This window comes from Chelonoidis abingdonii, chromosome 17 (assembly GCF_003597395.2).
Source record: "Chelonoidis abingdonii isolate Lonesome George chromosome 17, CheloAbing_2.0, whole genome shotgun sequence".
In the NCBI taxonomy this organism is placed as follows: Eukaryota; Metazoa; Chordata; order Testudines; family Testudinidae; genus Chelonoidis; species Chelonoidis abingdonii.
The window spans coordinates 28,783,560-28,799,644 of record NC_133785.1 but is presented as its reverse complement, the minus strand read 5'-3'; the positions used below and the strand labels follow the sequence as shown (position 1 = coordinate 28,799,644).

At 38.9% G+C, this 16,085-nt stretch overlaps 1 protein-coding gene across 4 annotated transcripts in view; it reads left to right on the top strand.

Moving 5' to 3' along the window:
* The window catches only part of CHL1 (cell adhesion molecule L1 like), a 193,696-nt gene that overhangs the window by 38,901 nt on the left and 138,710 nt on the right, over positions 1–16,085 (top strand). For all 4 annotated transcript variants that reach the window (XR_012657127.1, XM_032794614.2, XM_032794616.2 and 1 more), the window contains exon 2: positions 8,646–8,724. The gene's annotated coding sequence lies outside the window, so the exon portion shown is untranslated. The remainder of the gene's footprint in view (positions 1–8,645; positions 8,725–16,085) is intronic.

The following is a 16,085-nucleotide window of genomic DNA, read 5'->3' as shown; positions in this document are numbered from 1 at the left end:
GGAATTCTGAGATTCACCATACTGGCTGAAACAGAGCAGAGTCTGAGGTATATCACAGTATAAGTAGTCCAGCCTGGGAGTCTGGTCTGTAGAGGAGATTGGGCTTATGAGGTACAGTGGCTGCTCAGGAAGGCAGATTGATTCTGGACTGATCAAAAACACTGTTTTTTGTTTTTTTTTAAGATGCCAATTGAAACATTTCAGCAGAATAGACATTTTCCCGTAGAATATTTTAATTTAGCAGAATCTACAATTTCTGTTGAAAAACCATTGCAACAGAATGTTCCCAACTAACTGTTCTGGAGTGATGTAGAAGAGAATATTTCACCCCTGCAGAAAATTAAAAATAAATGGGTCTTGGATAGAATCCTACCAAAGGGTTCTTTATTTACGAAGAAGCCTTCAACAAAAATGAAATAGTCAACCCTACCCCTTATATGCCCTGGATTCATGTGCACTTGCTATATGATTTTGATCCACAGACTTCATTTTCTGACTCCAGTCAATGCTAATAGATTACCAAGCAACTGTTTCATGTCATTATTTTAAACCTATTTCTCAAAATATTTTACAGAAACATCACAGCACTTGTATGTAGCAATATGCATACAATCTGTACATTTTATAAGACTATTATGTCTAAGTTAAATATGTGACTTTGAGAAAACTTCTTGTCTGATTTGTTCTGTTACAGTTTCTAATGAAAAATGAGAGTCCAAAATTAAGAGTTCAACTGAAAGCAAATCTACTGATTTTTTTCCCACTACATTCTGCTTATATTGACATGAATGGCCAAACCCTACATTGAAAGAGAGACCTTTAAAAAAAACTTTTTTTTATTATGAAGTATATTTTTTTCAATATTCATGACTTTGTATAAAAGTAGCATGACAAATGTAAAACTCAAATGCATTTTGGCAGTGGATTTGCAATTATGAATCATAATCCATCACTAATTTTACATTGCATGTCAACTAAAATGTATGTGTTCATTTTCCATTGTTGTAAAGTTAGCTCTACTCCACTTCTTAAAGATTAAATAATCAAAATAATTAAAAAATGTGAAAATCTTTACTCTTCGATTACCACCTATGTCACCATTGCACTAATGGCATGTCTTGCCTTCATTATGTAAGTGGATGATGATCATTTCTAAAATTTAGGTTTCATATTTTTCTTTTAAGAGTTAGAGCATATTTTCTTTTTTTTTTCCTCTCCACATATTAATTTTATGACCTTTGATTAAAACTGGAGACTTAATCACAAATTGCCCTCCAGTTCATTTCCCGCTTACGTGGAATACAAAACACCACTAAAATGCTTTGTCATTTCAAGGACAGGGATATTTTGAAAGGACCGTGGTTTATTCATGTGATGCTTCACTGTTTACCAAGTTGGTTCATAAATAGTTTCCTTCTATGACTACACCCTCACCCCAAAAAACTTCTATATTAATATGCAGGTGTCAGGCTCATTCCTTACTTTATTACTCCATAACTCTTACTAAAGTAAAGACCAAGTAAGGACTGCAGGATTTGATTCTTCACTTGCCTGTTATATATAGAGCAGTGGCAAAAGTTTCTGTGGTCTGCCGGGCAGAACATGCTCTGGTCTCGGAGTGTCTGGTATGAGGAGCCAGATATACATGGCTGCATGAGTGAGTTGGTTATAGGAATGATTCACTGTGGCCTAAGCAACAGGTTGATCTTACCTTTGGCTACCACACCGCCATTCACATCTTCACGCTTTGTTAACCCTTCCGTGCCAAAGCCTAGTCGTCATTTTCTTCAATAATACAAAGCAACTTTGTGCCTGGTCTCCTGTGTACAAAGCTGAGAGGGACAGAGGGACTGCTCCCTCCATGAACTCCTGGTAGCATCCGTTTCCCCAGAGGGCCAGGAAGAAAGTAGAGTTATGTCCCTGCCTTGTTTGCTCAATAGCTGGCAGAATAGGAAGGGCATGCAGGGGCATGGTGCTCCATATGTGTGGTCAGGCATTTTGAGGAGATTGTGCTCATGGTGCTCCTTTGGGGACGATGCCATTCTGCCCCACCCCCAGAGCAGTGTTGGGGCTATCTAGAACAGTATAACTCAGAAAAATGATGCTTTGCCCTGCAACGTTAGCTTTTCATGGAGGCTCTCACAGCCATGAGTAAGACTGTGAGCATGCAATGACATGAAGTTCCACAGCAGACCAAAGCACCATTTAAATGGTCAGATTCCAGTTAGCATAATGTATCTTATGTGAGTCTATACTTATCTGTGGAACAATAAAACACCATTTGAAGTGTCTCAGGGTGGCAGAGATCCAGTAACACAGCTCTATTTCCATCTGTGATTTGGCATAGGGAAAGTGGGTGTGGCCAGAGCAGAGCTGCACTCCCATTATTCCTGGCTGCTGGAATTGTCCCTTGAGACCACAGGTGGCTAGATTTAAGTTGCAGCACAGCAGGTCAGTCAAATCCCATCCCCTTTCCTAGGGGAAATACAAAGATGGCTTCAAGCCACCTTTGTCCTCTTCCTCTTTCAATTTCTGCACCAAGCACAACTCAGCTGGAACAGAGAGTAACACTCAGTGAGTGAGCAGCTGATATGAGTAAAATCCTCAAATGCTCAGTCCCCCGCTTGGAAACAAATCTAACCCCTTTAGCCCTTTGGAAAATTGGAAGACATGAAGCAATTCTAATAGCAGTAGTAATAATAAATGAAAAGATGCAGTTGCAAAGCAGGGAACAAAAGTAGCATGTGAATCTAGTTAGTGTCTCACGCCAGCACACACACTCACACACACTCTCTCTCTCCTTGTTTTTATTTAATCCCTGCAGATCTAAGAGAGAGGTGCATTTCACCCTTAAAAATATATTCTAGCTAGAGCAATCCTTGAACAATAGATATGGTTAAAATGTAAGTCTTTCTTCCCCTTCTCTTTAGCAACCGGGGTTCAAACACCAAGACAAGTTTTTTAGCACATACAGCAGACATTAGTTTCCATCAGGGAATACATTGTTTCAGTAATACTGCCCTTTCTAGTTCCACACTAAATGCAATCACTTGGACTTTGCAGCTGTGAACTCATTGCAGCTTTGAATCAGCCACATGGCTAGTGATACACACAATGAACACTTACAATAACTGTCCTTTCTCCATTTAAGAAACCATAAGCCCATAGCCCACATCTCTCACAAATCATCTTCTTTAGCCCTCTATAAAATAGGCACTTGACTTTTAAACTCAAGCAGCTTTTTAAAGATATTTATGCATTTCCCTGAGCAAGGGAAAACAGCAGCCTGCCTATTCCTGCTGGGTAACCCACGCCTCCAGGAATAATAGTGCTTTTCTGTGGAAAGCATCATTCGACACTGAAGAGTCTCAGAAATAGATCACAGAATAACATTTCCATATTCGGATGACAAAAGAGACACAGGAAAGCATAATTCAATCTGTGCTGCAGACAGATGCATTCTTGTAGACCGGTACATTCCTTGCAGTTTTCCAGGAATTCAAGTCATCTTCCTAATGAAACAGAATAATACACAGTCCCATATTCCATCAAGTGCTACTAGATTCACAGGGAGGTTCAAGTGGGCGAGAGGTAGAGTGTGAAGTAGGAATGCTTGAAACCTGAGGATGTTTTAAAATGGACACCCTTGTAAGAATCTTTGAGCCAATTTCTTAGCTGGTGTAAATTGGAGAAGCTATGTGTATGTGAATAACAATTACCTGTTATAACTGGCAAAGTAGATTCTGGTGTTGCAGTTGTGTATGTGTATATGAATACACATGCTGGTTTATATCAATGGACAATCATGTCCCTTAACGTTAGGCTCTAAATATGTTTATCTCATTCTGTGTTTATACAAAGGCTAGCACAATGGGGATCCAATCTCAGTTTGGCCCATAGGCACGACTAAGTAACATGGTAAATAATAAATTTATCATTACAGAATTGATTCCTAATCTTGCATTCCTTGTGCCTCTAAATATCCCATTGCTGTACGTGTGAGGTTTTTGGAGGCACAGGGAATGCAGGATCAGGTCCAAAGCCACATTCATTTCCCTACGTTCTGAAAGTAAACTCAGTGTACTGTAATAACAGAAAAGCACTGACTGATTTTTAGTGGCGTCTCTGGCCTCTGCATATGGGTACCTAACACAAATTAAAAAGAATCAGAACAGTAAGCAAAAGCCATTTAGCAAAATACTTGCAGATCTAATACAATAAAATAATGGACATATTTTCCTCATATACTGTCATACATTTGAACCTAATTTTATATTAATGATAATGATTATCCCCTTTTAAGAGCATCATTGATGGTGATAAAGCGTAATAACTATACTATTATTCAGAGTTACTTTAGACTCCTATATGCTGATTCTCCACTGCCTTTTATCTTGAATAGTCACTTATGCCTAAGCAAAGAAGGTGCATTTTAGTGCTATTCTCATAATTTTACATGTACTTTGCACAGGTGTGAATGGCTTCACCAACCTTAAGCTAATTATAGCTTATGACTCTGGTGGATTAGACAGCATATTGGGGACACAGGGCCAAGGCCCTACTCTCTTAATGGGATAATGAATATTGGCTCTTGTTCTCCCCACTGCGAGCAGATTAGCAAAGCAAGTAGCCCAAGCAAAGACATGAGGAGGCTCACTGCACCCCCTTACTCCCTTGCATTGATATGTAAGGAAGCTCACAACTGACAACTTCACTTTATTTTATTTTTTTTCCATTAGTCATAGGACGTGCTCCCCTCATTTCAGGGATCAGAGGAAACAGAAACCTAGCAGAGCCCTAGAGTGGACTGAGGTGATGCTGAAAAAGGAGAATATCCACCTCTGCAGCTTCGTTCTCTACCTGTCCCCTGCTCCATGGAAGCTCCTCCACGCTGGGCTCTGTTGTGTAGGAGTAGGCAGACTAGGGGCCTATCTGCTTTCTTCAGCATTCCTTCCCCTCAAATTCTTCAGGATGTAGCAGCAAGGTTAATGCTGACCCTGTGTACATAAAAGCAGCAGAGAATCCTGTGGCAGCTTATAGACTAACAGCCGTTTTGGAGCATGAGCTTTCGTACGACGAAGTGGGTATTCACCCACGAAAGCTCATGCTCCAAAACGGCTGTTAGTCTATAAGGTGCCACAGGGTTCTCTGCTGCTTTTACAGATTCAGACTAACACGGCTACCCCTCTGATACCTGTGTACATAATGTACTCATTGTCTCTTACTTCCACATCACCAGTAGGAGGCATGAAAGGCATAATGGGAGCGTCAATGGGTAACATGGCTTCAACAGAACGATGTATGTGAATCAGGCTTTTCCACACCTGGAGCTTACACAGCATAAAAGAGTAGGGGCCTAACACTAGATTGCCCTGCCCCTTGGGTAGCCATTTAAACTTACGGAGAGTGATAAAATGTTACTGAATTACATTGGACTACACAGGGTACAAAGCAGCATCGATCCAAGTCCTGCAGTGTTGACTACAATCGAGATGAGGCCACTCATAATCTGCAGAGAATTGCTAAGGAGGGAAGAACCTATTTTAAAAGCATAGTGCTTGATTTGGCTGTGTCTGGATATGTGGTTTGTTGCCACTTTTTGTGTCTTACATTTTAATTGTGTCATATCGTTCCATATACAGGGGACCACATCCTCAGCTGGTATGAAATGATATAGTTTATGGTTTTCAATAAGCAGGAGCAGATGGTTCGAAGTGGAAAGCAGGGTGCTAGGAGTGAGTTTCTAAAGGGAAGTGATAGCCTCTCACCTGTACCTCTGATGGAATCTTCTGTTGGTATAAATTTGTCACAAAGTGAGTAGTCATTTTCCAAAACCTTCCTTGGCAGTCCTCATTATCTCTCTAACTACATCTTTTCCTTCATTTCTATTACCTGTTATGTGAATTTGATGGAGAAAAGAAGGTTAGGGCCTTCTTTCAGCAAAAGTGAATACTCCTACAGAGTTCCTTTATATCATTCTCTGGTCTTTTTCTGTCTGCCTCTCTAGACTCTTGTCATGAATGGCTCTGAGTTAAAGGTTGATTGCTAGGTCCAGGTGCACCTCACATAATTTGAAAGGAAGCGGAGGATTTTTGAAGATGCCTTTTTTATTTTATTTATTTTTTAAATTATGGTCTCCTATCAAGCATTTCAGTTACTTTCCTGTGTGAATTACAAGTAAGGTAAAAAAGAAAAAGCAAACCTTAACAAACTCAAGCAATAGGCTGAAACCAACAACCTAGGGTATAAGTCTGTGTCACTCTAGCCTGTTGTGCATTAAATTGCCATATGGACCTCCTACTATGCATTAAAAGTTCCATAGCATGCTTTGATGTACTTCGGTTCCTATCAGCAAACGAAAGAACTTTTAGTGTGTGATAGCAGGGTACATATAGGAACTTAGTCTAGTAGCCTGCAGATTTACGCCTGAACTTGCCACATGCTAAGTTTCCATGTATATTTAAGGGCTTGTCTACAAGTCAGTCCATTATGTCAGAGCAGGATTACGTTCTTCATTTTGAAGCAGAGATTGATGTATGTGTTCTGTGTCTGATTATTTTTACAACTTTCCATTGACTGGATCAAGCTCCTAAATAACAAGGCAACACATTGACCATCAGGGCTTTGAACTAAAATCCACAGTGCATCTGGAACTATCGAAATTCTGGTCTCTTGCATGGACCTACAATGCACCAAATGAGGCCTGCTAGCTAGACATGCCTTACTGAAGTATATGTGTACACAGAATTTGGCCATGCATCTCAAAGGAACTAACCACTATTTAAAAATGTAACTGTCAGTTTGAAGTACTAAGATGTGTGTAGGCTGGGGGGTGGGATTTGTCTGTGGGGAAATAACAGTCTGCCTCTAACTCTGTTGGAATAAGACCAGATAAAGAGATTATCGAGTAATGTCAAGGAAGGAAAAAAAAAGTTTAGCTGAATTTCCCTTCATCACTTTTTTCCCTAAAAATATTTCACTGAATATCTTGTCACTCATGCAAAGATTCTTGATAGTAAATCATCTGTAAAGGTGACCTGCATAGAAAAAAAAATAGGCTGATGTCCTTCTTTTGCTCTTTACTGGTATATGGAAATAATGCCTGAAATGTGTGTTGTGGTGGTTCTCCCTAATTAAAATATGGGACTTGGGAGAGGTTGTTTTAAGTCACCTTACTCTCCCCATTTCCAGGGTCTAGCACGCATCAGAGAAGCCTGAGGGTGCAAAGCGGTGGTTGCACCTTGTTAACATGGCCCAATGTGTGAAATAGCCCTTCAAAAAGAGCCCAGTAGTATAAATGCTAAGGGATAGGCACAATAGTGAAGAAATATCACACGAGTATAGTGTGTGTGTGTGTGTGTGTATGAGATACAAACAGGTTGATCAATAAAGATGTGCTTGAAATGGAGAGAACATGACTGAAGAAAATAGTTAAGAAATATTCCCTTATTTTTGTTCTTGATCATATACTTCTTTTATAGCACCTTGTATCTATTATTTTAAATGGAACACCTTTCAAGCCTGCTCCGGATTGGTGAACTGAAGTAGGAGAAACAGGAACAATATATTTTTTGACACCTTATCCTAGTCAGAAGATCACAGGTCTTCCAAACCATCCTTTTTGACCCTTTTGAAGTCTAGATATCTTAAAAAGTTGTTATGTAGATTGAAGGATAGAAGCATGAAAAAAGGAAATTCTACACTGGGGTGATTGACATGAATCCTCCCTGAAAATGCACCTTTCTAGCAATATCAGAAAGATTGAGAGAGGTTTTCTATTTGGAATAACTGTAACAAATTGAGTATAGATAGATGCCTCACAGTTTGGATTTGTAGTGGTACTGACTGTGATGACTAGAATGGAGGGAGGAGGGGATTTTTTTTTTTTTTTTGAAGCAGTCTTGGATGAGTAGTAGAAACTATTTTTTTGCCAAAATGCTTATGATTTCATTACTGGTTCAATCACCTCTTGTGGCTACTAAGGGAATGCAATGAAACTACAGTGGTCAGGATGATTTAACAGGTCTTTTTGAACTCTACCTGCGAAGCTTCTTAGAATCAAACTTCATGTTCTATAATATTGTTCAGGCTACTTGTTGTGATGGGATGGAATTAGAACAAAAGTAGAATTTTGACTGAAAGCTTCAGAATGTATTATTGCATTTTAGTATAATGATTTGTTTATATTGCAAAAGCATGTATGAAATGAAAGCTGAGACTCCATTGTGCCATCTCTGCTCCAAAGAGCTTGCAATCTAAGTAGACGGTGCAGGTTAAGAGTTAATAAGGGAAACCAATGCACAAAAGAAGTGACTTGCCCAAAGGTCACAGAGCAGGTCAGTGTTCGAGCCAGATTGGAATCCAGATCTCCTGACTCCCCCTCCAGTTCCCTGTCTACTGGACCATGTTATCGCTCTTCTTGTAACATGGAAAATCAGCCTTCCTTTCTAGTTAAATGTAGGAGAAAAGAGGATGAGATCAGAAACAAACTCAGTGATCTGATGAAACATAATAAGAACAAGGCGAAGTTCTCTCACTATAAAAGCTGTCTACATAGAGACAAAGACTGATATATTCCTATTTGTGGGATTGCTTGTTTTTGAAGTCCTTTTTTATTTAAATTACAACTGTGTGTTTGTCTCCAGGTGCAGTAAAGTGGGAAGAATGATCCAGATTTAAAACTGCGGATTGTGGCAGGAGTTGACGAAGGAGCTGAATTCACTGGTTAGCAAACTTCTTTTAAATAAAGATTTGTGTCTTGCATATATTTAGCTAATATTTATTTCTGGAGTATACTAAATGCATGGTTCTAAATTCATTGAAACAATTTGCCTTTGACATATTCTATACTTGTAGTATAGTAGTGTGCTTGTGCTCTCACTCTCGCTCGCTCTCAATGTATAAAACTTCTTGCATAAATAGCAAATAATTTAAAATGATTGGAAAGCATTGACATTCAGTGTCTGAAAGATCATTTCAAAATAAAAAGTTTCATGCTGCCAAAATCTAGTTCACAAGTTTTTTTTTTTTAACCAAACAAGTCACAGCTACCTTTGTGAGGCTAAATGACCAAGTCAGGATTTCCATCCTATTATGGCTTCTAATTTGTCAAGGGATGGGGGTTTTCCCTGAAAACCAAATTTTGCGGTTTGATTGACTGAGCCCTAACATGATTTGGTGTAATTCTAGAAAAAAGTCTACAGTTCTCTGCTAATGGTTGCCATGTAGGCATATGAATAACATAACATTTATTCCAAACATCCAAGACAACTGGACCTGAAGTGGTGGCTTTAGGATTTTACAAAGGACTTCTGGGACGTGCTGAAAGGGGAAAGAGTCAAAAGCAATGTCCTTAGTGATGGTATTGCCAACAACTGTAGTTTAATGAAAGAAGATGCTGAAGCGAAAGAATTATTTCTGTCCTTGGCTTCTTTAGGATACCCCATTATCATAGGATTTAAGCACTTAGGAACCCTTAATATAGCTAGATATGCTACTGAGCAAAACATCCATGCTACCAAAAGATATATTTCTGTCTTAGCTTTAAATTTAAATGTATATTTTTGTTGAGGTTTATATTTTGACTAATTAAATAACATAAAGAAGAAATTGGGCTTAATTTTTCAGGGTGTGGAGACTTAACTGTGTAACTCCTATTCACCTTAATGGAAGCCATGTGGCAAAATCCTCATGTATCATGCTGATGATTTACCCCTTAACTTTCTTTTGAAATGCCATTCATGGGATTTTCTTTATTCAACTCCCCAGCCTTCGCTAATGCAAACAATAACCCACAGAGAATAAGGGCTGAGAACTCTATTCTTATGTGTCTGTTTTGAAGCTCACTTTCCCTACTTTAGTGAACTGCAAAATACTACATATGCTGGTAAATTGCACTTTGTCTTTTTAAAAAGAAACAAATGTTCATCATTTTGAGTCAACCTATTGATAAACCTTTGATGTTCTTTCCAGCCAATAAATGTCACATGCTAAATAAAAGCTTCCCCTTTATGTTATAAGTCCAAGATAACCATAGTAGGTCTAGGACAAAGCTGTAGAGCTCATTTCAAGTGTTATCTGAAACTGGACTTCCACAAAAGTTAGGTATTTTCCAATTCTGTGTGTTGATTCAGATCACTATGAAAAAAAATATAGGTGTGAGCAGTGAAGTACGTTTTCTTTCTTTGTTTGTAAATTGGCCTGCAAATTAGTCCTCATTCAGGACTAGCTGCCTGGAAAAGTCTGTTTGCAAAGGCTGGCCATAATTTAGTTAAGCAAGAATAAAGAGCATACTTTTTTTTCCCCCAGTCTTTATGATTGGAAAATATATTCTATTCCTCCTCATGTAACTCAAAAATGTATGAATGGATTTTTCTAAACCCTTAACCATGAAACCAAAGTCCAATCTAGAATGCTTCATCTGAATAAGAGACATATTTACAAAGTTTGAGCAGGTGACATTGGGAAAGAATTCTGAGTGTAACCTTAGTTATATTTTTTGGTATTATAGCTTTTTTCAATGTTAAGTAATTGCAAATGTTACCTAACTTTATTGTCCATGTACCCAATCAGACACCTGGGTCCAACCATGAACTTGGTTTAGAATGTCAGAAACACGTGTTCAGGGAATGCTCCACTTTTCTTTTTTCTCTCATTTTACATTTTTCATTGCTCCTCTCTCTCTTTTATGTGCCGATTCCCCAAATTGTGTTTCAACTGTTTTCAATGCACAATCTGATAAGTGACCCTCTGCACTGCATGACCACAGCAAGAACCCGTGTTAATATATGCTATAAAACCATGCCACATAGGGATATATATCTTCAGACAAACTCTTTAAGGTTTTTTTTTCTATTTCATAGTAGTTTAGTAGAATTATAACAGGGCTTTTGATGCATTATAGCTAAGAGAAAGGTGTGATTGTAACAGTTTTCCTTTTATTCAAAGTTCATGATGCTAACCTCTTTCAAAAGGTAGTTGCCAGCTTAAAAGTTAGTGTTCTTTCTAAATCAGGGTGGTGATTCTCAACCAGAGATCCAGTGCTCCCTGGGGGGCCACAAGCAGGTTTCAGGGGGGGCCTCTAAGCAGGGCCAGCATCAGACTCATGGGTGCTGAGGATGGAAAGCTGAAGCACCACTGCATAGGGCTGAAGTCCGGGGCCCTGAGCCCAGCCACCTGGGACTAGGGCTGAAGCCGAAGCTAGAGCAACTTAGCTTTGGGAGGCTCCCTGTGGCGTGGGGCCTTGGGCAGTTTCCCTGCTTGCTACACGCTAATGCTGGTCCTGGCTTTTATATTCAGAAAACCAGTCTTTGTGGCACAGGTGGGCCATGGAGTTTTTATAGCATGTTGAGGGGGCCTCAGAAAGAAAAAGATTGAGAACCCCGGAATCAGGGCATGATTCATGTAACCGTATTTATGGATATGAAATACTGATATGTCTTTTTCTACATACCTAAGAAAGCAAACAACTAGCCTAAGAAAGTGAGTAGCTTTGGTCTTGGGGGTGGGGGGGGGATGGCTCATTATAACACCCCATCCTAACTGATATAGGACAAACTGAGCTTCAGTATCCTGCATAAAGGTTATAACAACACTAATAGGAAATTTATTAAGGCATTAAGGGAAAAATCTTTCAGCCGGTTCTTCACACAGTTATCTTTGTACATTGACCTCATTGAAGTATATCACGTGGGCTAACGACTTTAACTGTTGCATTCAAGATTCTTCCACATTTGAAAATCTGCTTAAATCCAGATCAGTATTTAATGAGGATTTAATGAGGATGCCTTAAGACAGTAGTGAAATGACTAGGGTGTTTAGTGTTTGCAACCCAAGAAGAGGTTCTCTGAACAAACAAACCAGTTTTCCTTATAATCCCAGGTACTGAGCTATCTGTTGGCTGAACACCTGACTACATGCTAGGGAAAAGTAGATTTTCTATCCTCAGCTACATCATCACAATGGAGATGCATATATGGATCCGAAGGAATTTGATAAAATTTATCTGCCCCATCATACACAGATCTCTCCACTAACTTGGATTTGAACACAAGGATGTTGAAGATGGAAGCTTCTGGGTGAAATTCACACGTGCACAAGATCATGACTCCCTCCACAGTGGTGATCATACAAATTACAGTCCTAAAAGATGATGTGGTGAATGCACTCCCCAGGGAGACTAAATCCCTCCCAAACTACCCCTGGAGTAGCACAAGTATGAGTCACACCTGTCCACGGTTGTGCCCTAACTGGCCTGAAATGTGGGGCTATAGTGGTGCATAAAGTCTTGTGTAGATCATTTGTACAGGGCGATTTTCACCCGTAGCTATCAGAGATGTTGAGTCAAAATTTTCAAAAGCACGTAAGTTGCATTTTCAAAAGTGATTTAGGCTTTAGAGATCCTATGTCTCTGGGACTTTAGGCACCTCTGAAAACTTTACCTTAGGTTCATAAGTCACTTAGGTACTTCTGAACATACCTGTTATCAGGAGTTTTGTGAATGGAAATGTTTGTCTAAGTTAGAAATCGTTAGGGAAGTCACTTTTAGATTAAATATGCAAGAACCTTTGGGTTTCATATGCAGCATACTGAGGAAATGTCTTTCTACTATATAAACACTAGAAATCACGTTTTATATACTCATTCCCACTTGCACCTGTCGACCTTTCACATATGCACCTGCAAACAAGTGGTTTGTGCTTTCACAGTAGATATATGCACAGCTACCCAACCTGCATGTGCAAGTGGTGGGTTTTGCATGTGCAAAATATGAGAGCAAAAGAAATATTGAGGGTGTGTTTTTGGAGGAACTTGAAAATTTGGCCCAGTGAGCTGCTTTTTAAAAACAAAAGGCCTCATTTGGCATTTAAAAGGCAAACTAAAGGAAAACATAAAATATTTGCTTGCCAATGATTTGCATCAGGCAAGGACTACAGCCAATGCAAATTGTGCAAATTTGAATATAACATTTCAAGGACATTATACTGGGACAAGGGTCATTATACTGATCAGCATTCTGAGGCTTTATCCCTAGGACAAAGTTTTATTTGACTGGTAAAGTAACACAATATGTGACCTGGTTTATTTGCTGGTAAACGTGATAGAATGCAAGCAAATAGTTGTTTCAAGTTATGAAAGGAAGTATCTTCCGCTTACTCAATATACAGCCTGAATTTGGCACATTCTTTAATTTGACACACAACAGTTTCAAAAGTACATTGTCAAATGAGTGAGAGAAGTGCACTGTTGAGCTACAAACAGTTATGGAACAGACAATGTCAATCCAAGCTTCCCCACACTACCCCAGCAAGCCAGGCCTGAAGGGACTAATGAGGGTAGTCCAAAACCCCATTCAGTTTTCAGCCTCTGTGCTGAGAATTCCAACAAAGGTACCAGCTAGCACCAATTGTGATGATGAATTTTGTGCTGAGGCAAGCAACTGTCCATTAGAAGCTGGGCTAGGATCGCTAATATCCACCACCAAGCAACTTTCAGTCACTACTAGCCTAAATTGAGTTTGAACTGATGACCTTGAGAAGAAAGACACTCTATCTCATTACCAATCTCCTGAGCTAGCAAGTTTTTAATATGCCATATAAAATCAATTTTAAAATGGCATTTATATGATTATTTTTATTAAGTATTATTAATATTAATGATTTTATATATTTCATTATTAGGGTACATAATGGGTGTAAATTTTTAACAGAGTAATTAATGATTAGAACTACTTGCCATGGGTCTTGGTGGATTCTCCATCATAGAAATTTTTTTAAAATCAAGATTTGATAATTTGTCTAAAAGTTCTAGGGATTATTTTGAGGAAGTTCTATGGCCTGTGTTATACAGGAGGTCAGGCTAGATGATCACCATGGTCCCTCGGAACCTATGAAAGAATAGCATTTTTGTGTGTTGTTTTTTTTTTCCCATAGAGATCTGCACCAGATAGATACGTAGAGAGAGAGAGAGAAAGAGAGTAGATTGCTAATACACTCTAAATCAAATACATAGATGTTCATGAAATAACAGAAAAATACTACTGCCAAAATATATGAAACAAATCCCCTCAAAGCTTGTATGTTTTCAGAAAAATTGAAACCTGAAATCCTATTTAGATTCTGAAATAAGCATGTCTCTAAAGAACCATATGGAAATGTTGAATGTATTGGGGTTAACCAAGAAAAATCTGTAAGAATATGCAACACAGCAATACAAATAACCAGGGGAAAAGTCAATGAAGAAAGCAAATTACATACCCTGCCACTGGAATGACTTTTTGCCCTAAGGAAATCCAGAGCAGGCCATGCTAATGGAAAATTCCTAAGAACAGCAGTTTATAACTCTGCCAAAAAATTTTTTTAAATCAATTTTTAGAAAAAAAAATTGTTATTGAGCTGAATGAGTCTTTAAGCCCTCAAAACCCTAACAACAAAACAAATAAAATGGGGGTGTTTGTGTGTATAACAAAGAATTTAAATGAAATAGGAAAGGCTACCAAGTAGATCAGATACTCATGGGGCAAGTAACTGATCAAACAGTGACTATAATAAATCAAAGCCTCTGATCAAAGTCTAATACATCCTCCCTCACATGAACCACTGGTAGAAGGAGATAAACATCAAAGTTAAGTATCTTTGCACCAAACAAAAGAGAGTATAAATAAAATATATATTAGATATACATCAAAGCAGCCTTTGAGAAACACATCACATATGCTCTTGCTTATGTGTATTGCATACAAGGCAGTGAAAATGGAGATGAAACTTGTTCTTTTCATCCTTTTTTTAATGTTTGAATGTGAGTATCAGTAAAAAGAGACTGGCAACGCACCTGTGTACAAAATGTCTTTCTTAAATCAATGTTGCCGCAACATTGATTTAAGAAAGACGTTTTGTACACAGGTGCTGAGCAAATTCAAGCACAAAGCTCTAATAAAACATCTCTGATATGAGCTGCAAAACACCTACCACATTACAAACCTTGCACTATGTTGAGCAGAGACGGCCAGTTTTGCTTCATGTAATTTTTTTGTATGTTTGTTTTAATGCTATGTTTTGCACTAGAGGCAGTCTTGATGAGACCACCAAAATTTTATTCTTTCTGACTTTGGGCATGTTTCAGCCCAACTTTTAATGAGCTCAAAGCTACTCAAATGCATTCGCTTACTGCCTCCTATCAACCCTAGAATCATGCTTGTTTTAATCAAAGTGGTGAGGATGGAAGCTGCTAATTAACTGGATCAAAATAGCTCATTATGAGGCCTTGGCTCCATAAAGAAATGAGTTTATGAAGGAATGTATCCACTTCTGAAAAAAAATATGCAGACTGTCCCATAAAGAAAAATTCCAGTGGAAGCGCTTAGGTTCCTTTTTAGCAGTTAGGTACGATATCCCCTCTTCACTTAGAATGAGAAATACTGCTAGTATCATTTATATTCTCCCCCTCCCCCCGAGAAACTCTATAAGTGCCCCTGCTGTACATGATAAATGCACCTAACTTTCTCCTCCTATAACAATCAGTCTCTGTTCTGTATATTCAGTCACAAATTAGAATTTGTGCTCGGCTCTGTGCTGATGTGCAACTGGACTGGAGCACATATAGGGTTCAATAAATGCAGAATTTGGTCCTTCATGGTTAAAAGACTAGATCCTGCTCTTGTTTTATAGTAGGCTCTATTAGCACCTTAACTCTTTGTAGGCTCTGCATTGACCTGGACTGTCTTGAAGTTTAACAGACTAGTGCCAGCAGACGAAGACACAGAGCATCTCAACAGTGGCTTCATGGTCACAATCCATGGAGCTGATTTATGGGGATGCTAACGAATACAAACATGCTCTATAGGTCCTTCCCTGCCTGTTTTCTTGTGGAAGTCATGTGGGACTGGAGAAAGCATCTCTGAAGTGACTCTGTTGGAGAGTGAAGAGAGAAAGTAGGGGTAGGGAACAAGGTGGTACCCAGTGATTTGTATATGTGGGAAGGTTGGGTGGAAGGTGGGCAAGGGGCATTGCTGTGGCTGCTACCCTTCATTTTCCTGAGGGCTGGGGAAATTCCTCACTCGAGCTGAAAGCTTCATTCTGTACCAGTTG